At 33.3% G+C, this 9,006-nt stretch overlaps 1 pseudogene; it reads left to right on the forward strand.

Annotated features, from left to right (window-relative positions):
• Nucleotides 1-1,554: 1,554 nt before the first annotated feature.
• LOC105672107 (UDP-glucosyltransferase 2-like) lies at nucleotides 1,555-8,233 on the forward strand (annotated as a pseudogene).
• The last annotated feature ends 773 nt before the right edge of the window (nucleotides 8,234-9,006 follow it).

Here is a 9,006-nt window from a genome sequence, read left to right on the forward strand (position 1 = left end):
TAAAGTGGTAGCTGAACAAAGAGTCCATTTGGAAAAACGTTTTAATCGATTCTCTTTCATAACATTTGCTCGCAAATATTAACTTTGTTACTTTTATTACCGAGACCAAGGAATATATTAAGTGATAAACAAAAATGCTCGAAAAAAGTAAGTAAATAAACATATTCTTGATGAGAAATATTGTATATAGTCTCTGTGCCGAAACTTCTTTGTATTCCGATAGGATTTTATTCGTATTACTTTCATTCTTACTACTTGAGTACGAATTTTCGGAAAATCCGAGGCGAGCGGCTTAGCGATCCTCCGTGCGGCATAGGAACTCGGATGAACACGTAGGATTTTCGAACATAGAACGTAATCTGTGGGTAGTAGTAGATTTCGGTATATTCGGTATAGAGAGTAAGAGAGAGGGAGACCATATGAACACGCCGGAAGCAAATAAAGACGGGCATCGAGGCTGGATGCACTTGCACTATAGGAAGAGCAAGTTATATCATTTCACAAAGTTGAACGCGCTAACATGGATTTGCTTAAGCCTTCCTCCGTTTGCAATAACGAGTTTAACGCACTACTGTTGTACCAGAACGATTATCTATCTTACAATTCAATCGAATAATTAGTTCTGTATAGCTACTTCACGTAAATCTCTTTTGTCTTTCAATCATTACCAGATTGGAAAATTACCAGATGGGAAAATATAAGTGTATTACTTATGTGTTTACATTGCATTTTCTCTTACTGCTATAAAACATTTATAAAAATATATTTATTTAAATATAAAACGTTAAACATATTTAAAATTCATGTGTACAATAACAGAATAAAAAACAAAGTGGAATAAAAAATAGAATTTATATACTATAAGCATGCCGTATTTGTTGAACATTTAAAAAAAGAATTAAGGTTGTATTATTAAATCATTTAGTTATCAAAACAGTTTAAATCTTAACGACTTTGTTATTAAAATCATAAAATGATTAGGTTAATTCACACACATCAATAAAGGCAAGATAAACTTGACATTATTTTAGGATGCACTTTGTCGCAAAACTTCAATCAGAAAAGAATTTTTACTGAGATTGTTTTTATTACTTTCCCGGCTTTAGCATCGTGCAATTTATAAAATTATGCATTGATGGATTTCGTGGTATTTCTGACATTTTTTAATATTCCACATCGCGATGCGTGGGAACAATGGAGAGTGCCGGTACAATGCGAAAAATTGCGTGTAAATTAAATTCAATAAAATACCATTCCACTTTGTGCGCAGTAATCGCGATTACTCTCCGTTCGGAACTGGCTCTTTTATAATCCACAAAATAAAATCCATATATGTATTTTAATTTACAGAGCCTCTCAAAATAAACAAGTTATATTAAACTATAAAATAAAAAGAAAGCATATTGTATTTCATGTATTAATCTTTATTATTGATATCCAAATTAACTTTAATTAATTTGTAACATTTGGAATTTTTAAATTTCTTTATATATGCATTAACAAAAGCAATTCCCATCAAAGTTATATTTTTTTCTATTTCTGGGTTAGTTTTTAATTTTAGACATGTACGACGGCTTAATCTTTCTAGAAAATTCTTTGAGTTTCTCCTTCTGCAATATTTTTATATTTTCCCAAGTAGCTTTAGAAAATCCTCGTATATACTGAAGAAGATCGTGAGAATGAAACAGTCCGATATATTCATGATTGTAAATCAGCGAGTATTTCGAGAATCGCAGGTGTAAAGTTTCTTATTTTTAAGATAGTATATCTTTTGAATAGGTTTCTATTGTATTAATGCAAAGAATGCAATGCTAAAATATTCAACATAATTTTAATTTCAAAAGATACTACGGAATTAGAAATAATAGCAAATAAAATTACTTTCTATTATAAAAATAATTTTTAAAATTAGTAGAAAGTATCAAATCAAAATTTCGCCAAGGGGAGCACCGGTTGTGAAAACATCATTCAATTTTCTTTAGAGTACAGCGCGATGCAATGCGTTGAGCTTTAGAAACCGTCCACTAGTGAATGAAATTGCACAGAATTAGCAAGCGCATTCACTTTGTATGCACAAACAAGAGCAAGCATCTGCTAATTCCATTAACATTTCATTTTGGACTTACTGTTTTCAATCTTGCAGTTTGAGACGTACCTGGCAGTACGCGTGTTTGTTCTCGTTGTTTGTCGTTTCAAAAAATCTGAGTAATTTGGTGAATGGAAAAGTTGCCTGCGCTACTAAATCGAGGGATAGGTACGAGCCATAAATGTGTGTGCCAATCTCCAATTGGCACATTTTCGAAAAGGATTAAGAGTGAGAATGCTTGAGACTTTCTCGAGGAGCGGACGAACGATATATAAAAATCTTTTCTTTTCCAATTCGCTTTTCATTTCCTCCGTTACGATCTCCTCACTACACCACTCTCGCGCGTTCCCTGATGCATTTCTTAACAAATGAACCACTTTAATCTCGCGCCAGAAAATACCCGAGGCTTGTAATTCGCCTTCCCAATTTCGTCGGCGAAGCGAGACAATTAATCAGTATTGTACCCGAGAAATAATTCGCGGTATGCAGGAATCTATCTCAAAGCATACAAGAATTTTTATAGGATGTTTGCTCGAGGCATTTCTCTACGTAATTGTTTAGTTCAACATTCTCATTTTAGCACTTTGAAATCAATAACTGCAGAATTTACTATTGTAAGCAAAAAAAAAGACGCCCACGATATATTTTTCATATATAAAATCTTTAGATATTAAAAATAGTCTAAATATTATTGATCTGAATATACATATATTGTCGGTGAAACTCGTAACTATTAATAAAACGCAGATCAACGAAGTAGTGACAAAAAAACATGGGTCGCAAAATTTTTGCCGGTTATTCCAATGTAACCCAGATATTTTTGATTAACGATCGCCGAACAGAAGGGAGATTAATGACACCAAGTTGACCGTACGCTCGACACACGATGAAGATTACGGCGACGTCGTTGACCGTGATCGTCTGTTTGTTCGGCGCGGTCGATGGGGCCAGGATACTGGCGATATTTCCCTTCCAAGCGAAGAGCCACTACAGCGTGTACGAGCCGTTGCTGAAGAGGCTCTCTCCGCGAGGGGTCACGAGATCGTCGCGGTGACGCACTTCCCTCAGAGGACTCGTCTGGCCAATCTCACCGACGTGGACGTATCGTCCACTCTGCCGAGTATGATCGGCACTCTGTCGCTCGCCGCCTTCGAGAACTTCACGATTTGGCGGAATATTAGGCACCTGACCTGGTCGCTCGGTGTTGAAATTTGCGAACCAGTGCTGAACCATCTAGAAGTGAAGAGGATTATCGACGCGAGGGAACCCTTCGACTTGCTCGTGGTCGAAATTTTTGGCACCCGAGTGCTTCTTGGGTATCGCCCATGCTTTAAGCATACCGAAAGTGGTCGGTGTTATCAGCAGCGTCGCGCTGCGATGGTCGAACGAGGTCCTTAGGAATCCTGAGAATCCGAGCTACATCCCTAACTGGTTCAGCCGGGGTTACACCGGGGCGAATGAGTTTTCTTGAAAGATCGATTAATACGGCTGCTCTACTGATCACCAAGCTAGCTCATAGATAGGGAAGCGGATACGCGTGGAATTTATCCCCAAATTGCTGTTAGAAATTCCGCCTATCGACATTGCTATTTTTAGTTCGCGCAAGTTTGGCATGCGCCGCACAAATGATTGCAATTTCGTTTAGCGCTAATGGAAATGTTAATGATTGTTTTGCAAATGAACGCATTATTGAAATGCCGTTTTCGCGCATTTTTAGAATTTTTAACGCCTTCGCGAATATTTTTACGCATGCAGTGATTCTGTATTTTCATTTCTGATTATAAATCGACTCTGTTATTTCTAAATGTGTAATAAAATAAACGATCGTAGCAGTCATCGCTATAAAATACCTTTTATAGAACATCTGTTAAATTCAAAGCAACGATTACGTAGAAAATAGCATCAATCACGCTGATTGATTATCGGCTGAAAAGCCAACCGCAGATACTTTCCTAAATCCGTAAGATATTTTTCGACGGACCGAGTTATGAGATGGCGAGAAAATACTTCGGGCACGATTTGCCCGACTTCGATGTCCTACGGTCCAGGATATCGTTGATCCTGACGAACGGCCACTCGGTTGTGAGCACGGCACGTCCTCTGACGCCCGGATTTAAGGAAATCGGAGGTATTCATATTCCGATATCGGGCCTGAAGCCACTGCCCGTGGATCTCCAGGATTATCTGGACTCTCACGGCGGGAGCGGCGTTATTTACTTTAGTCTGGGATCGCAAATAGACCCGTCCACTATACCGAGCCAGGTGTTTGCCGCCCTTTACTGGGCATTCGAGCAAGTACCGCAGCAAATACTGTGGAAGTGCGCCGAAGAGAGAATGCCCCCGCTGCCGGGAAACGTTAAGTGCATCGAATGGGCGCCACAGCTCTCTCCGTATTGTGTACATATGGCTTTTTTGTTTCTCTGCGCGGGGATTAAACGTCGAAAGGAGCTTATCCGCGAAGGTCACGGAAAGAACACTTCCCCGCAGTACGCCGGGCGGAGAGAAATTCTTGATAATGGAGTAGATGTCGATTGTGCGCTGAAAGCGACTGGAAAAAGTTTTCCAGCATCTTGATTTCTTTTTTCCTTATTACATACATTCATTCGAAAGCTACGTAAAAACTAAAGAATTTTATTAATTCTTTTGCGAGATCTTCTAAAAGATATCGCGAAGAATGCAAAACTCGATTTAACTTGTGTACTATTTTGTCCTTTTTATATCTTTATAATTTTTCTTTTATAGAAATAAAAAGGTTTTATATAATGCAACACATTAATTATGCGACATTAATTTTTTTAAATATTCACAAATATAACCAAAATGTAATTACAGTAACTGATAATTATTATAATAAAGATAATACAAAATGTTGTTATAAAAAATTTAATTTAATTTAAACTATTATTAATTAGAAATTGCGACTCGCGGCAGCAGCTATCATATGCTGCATTCAGAATTTTCAGTAAACCAAACAGCCCCTCATCGACCACGCTATTGCCCGTGGTATTTGGTAGCGGCGAACCGCCCATCCATGTACACGCAGAGGGAATAATGCGTATTGCCGTACCACCGAGCGAATCATTTATTTATTGCGATATCATTATCCAGCTATCGCATAAAACCCATTTGAAGTTTGCATTATCGTTAAATAATCTGCAGGTCAATTTGCACGAATGTTGAATGGTTTTTAATGTCCATTATAAATTTATTGTTCGTTGTTATTAAAATAGTGCGATATTTGTCAGGATGCGGAAGGTAAAATCTGTGCGAAGATACATAATCGAGAATAAAGCAAAAGAAAAATCGTTGAAAATTGTCCAGAGAATACTTGTGCAAAATTTCCTCTCATATTTCAAAATCAGCCTGTATGTGTTTAAATATTTATACGTCCATTCGCGAAAGAGCTTAACGATTGCCGCGCGATTTTGTATGACATTTGTGCGATTTTATTTCTGATACAACCTTTCATACGGCAGCGTTTCATGATTTGGCATATAAGCGATTGTTTCAGAAATGCAACGGATAAAAATAATTGCGTCTATATCCGCGGCACGTATACATATATATTGCACAATTCATACGATCTATACTCGCAAGTACATGTGGCTCACTCTGCTTTTTCATTTTTATGAGGGTGACGTTCGCGCATATACACCTGAAGGGAACAAATTATTTTCAGGTATTCGCCCGTTTTTCCTCGAAACCACCGCCGCGTGACCAACGCTTTTCATGAAATTCCATTTTCGCTATATTATGCAATCAACCTCGTTATCCTTATTACTTCGTTTTATCCACTATTACGATTTTATTTTTTACATGTAAATTTTAAATGCTATCCTGGAGTCATTGCAACTTGCAATATCCTTCCTTTGAAATAAAGGATTGATAAAAAATATTAAAGTTAATTTTAAATAATTATGAAATTGCAATAAAATATAATATTTTATATCATATACAGAGTGACTGCCTCGGCAGGGTTTCTTGCAAGACGCTAGAGCTCAGCTCAGTTTTCGCTATTTGCGTTCAAATTTGTGTTGATAGTCGACCATTCGATGGTCGATCGTTATCAACGTTATTTCAAAATCCGTGCTCGACCATGGGATCAATTGATGGGACCACAAATTTTGAATTTCCATGCTCTACCATGGGATCAATTAAGCCATAGGACCACGGATGTATGGGTAGGCTAGGAAAGATTACGAAGAAATTGGCGTATAGCAAGAATAAATATATTTCAAAACTGATAATCAAAAATGCACTCTCCTCCTCCTCTCTCTTTTATTAGATATATTATTTCAAATATACTATAATTTATTAATATTTAAGTTTGTGCAAAACAAATTTCTTTCATTTTTTAATTATATTTGTGATATACGTACATTTATATTTTAAAACTTTCTTACTTTTGCTCTTCTACGCCAATTTGTATAATATTTAACCCTAGAAAGATATAAATCACTTACCACAGGGGAGGAAGAAATAAAAATATACGTTTGCACGGAAAAAAAAAATTTTGCTATCGCAACGAAATAATTGTTTCTATTGCATATTAAATATGAAAATGATAAAATTTCGCTATTATAATTAATTTTCCAGATTATTTGGTATACAAAAAAATATGTTCAAAAAATAAACAAATTTTATGAGGTGAAGACGTTAAAATTTGCTGTTACGTATATATCTACAAAATAATTTATTTTCAATAAATTAATTTTACTACTGCAACGAAATTATCACTACTAATACAAATTTTGAGAACAAAATAAAAATAAATTTTTTATTATATAATAGCAATATAATTTGCAAATTTAACAAAATTATTTTCAACAAATAAAAATAACAAATTGTTTTGCTGTTTAAATAAAAACTAATTGTGAAATATTTTGCTACGATAGCTTAAAATTTACTGCGCCAGCAAATTCCTTTTTTCCGCGCATTAACAATTCTTTTTTTTTTGTTTTATGTATAATCTTATTTATATATATATTTTTTTCTTCTATATTTTTTCACATAAAAAAATATAAAAAAATATATAAATAAATATATAAACAAACATAAATTTTATTCAAGATATAAATATATTGGATTATTCAAAAAATTTGTAATAATTTTTATGAGAAAAATTGAAAATTGACAATTTTTACAAGTTTAGATCCACCTTTATTCAATAATATGTGCACTGTTGTTTTCGACAACCTTTGGCCATCTTTAACAACTTGTACATTACTGAATAAAGATAGACATATAAACATATAAAAATTGTTTTCAATTTTGTCATAAAAAAGTTTACAAATTTTTCGAATAATCTTCAATATATCTAGCTATGAATTCATTATTCGTAAAGTATATTAAAAAAATGTTCCAGGGTTAAATATTTATCAACGAATCTAAATCCTAGCCTATCCATTTTAAAATAATAGATCTATAACACTTTTTATGTTTTTACTTATAATATTTTTATATATCACTATGCTTAAAATATTACATTGTATAATTTACTTCATTCTATATTAAAATTTATCACTGTATTCACATATACGAGGGTAAGACTATAAATAAAGGAATATTTTTATTTCCAAATCAATTAGAAATATTTTAAATGTTGAATAGAGATAAATTATCCCTCGTATAATATTCTTATCACTTATATACTTTTCAATTCATGTATATATTGACACATTGTAAACCGAAGACGTGAATCAACGTATTCTAATTTTAAATAATTTGTAACGCAACTAAAACTTTTATAAAATCAATGTACGATCTACATTGTGTTAATTTCTTGAGTATGTATATCTTATAGATTTATTATTTTAATAAAAAATTAAAGATAAATTGCATTCACTCACCGATCAATGCGCAGCAGCGGAGTTGTCGTTCTGTTGATCTGCAAAGCTCATCTATAACACACAAAAATAAATCCAGATTAGAACAGCGTTTTTAAAATAATTAATATTTATAAAATAATAATTGTACATTCAACTCTTTAATTTATTTATCTATGCAAATATCTAATAAAATATTTATTGAAAAAAAGTTTAATTATTTGGAATAATAATATTATATGTATTATATGTATGTAATATTATATGTATAATAATATTATATGTAAAAACTTCTAATAATCAAATATGAATATTAAATATTGCAAATATTTTATTAAATATTTTACTAAATATTTTTATTTTGTGCATAGCATTTTGCAAATAATAAATAAATGATCACTTACTCTAAAGCTGCTCCGCCGGCGCCTGATGCTCCTCCTGAGTCTCCTCCTCCTCTCAGTCCTCGCAGCCAGGCAGTTTTCCAAAGCACTCACACGCGATCGCGACGCGAGTAGTTTTCACGACACTTTTACACTTACACGCGACAAACACTTACACATAACGCACGCATTGCACGCGTGCATTTTCAAAGATAAAAATCGCGCGATACTTTAAACGGCATTCCCGACGTAACAAATTTAATCAAAAAGCCCGAAGGCGACGTTACACGCAACGCGAATACGATAATTACTTGATGTCAATCGTGCGCAAAAGCGGAATTGATCTGTAAAATACAAAATCGAGCTTAGATTGGTAATGTGTTAAACATAATTAATATTTTATAAAGAAAAATATTATATGTATTAAATTTTTCAATTATTTCTCAAAATATTTAATAAATTTAATAAATTATTATAAACTCAAAATATTTAATAAATTAAATTACTTATATATTGAGAAAGATCTAATTTTTAAAATAAATATTAAAAACTTGAATTCAATTTGATTAAAACTTGGAAAAACTGAAATTATTTGCGTTGATGTCATGCAAATGCGTTTTTAAAGTTTTATAATGTAAAATTTAATTTTATACTAGCACTGAAGAAAGCCTGATAGTAGGCTGAACGTTTGTTGATTGTAGTTTGTCTTCAAAAT

Source organism: Linepithema humile, chromosome 4 (assembly GCF_040581485.1).
Source record: "Linepithema humile isolate Giens D197 chromosome 4, Lhum_UNIL_v1.0, whole genome shotgun sequence".
Taxonomy (NCBI): Eukaryota; Metazoa; Arthropoda; class Insecta; order Hymenoptera; family Formicidae; genus Linepithema; species Linepithema humile.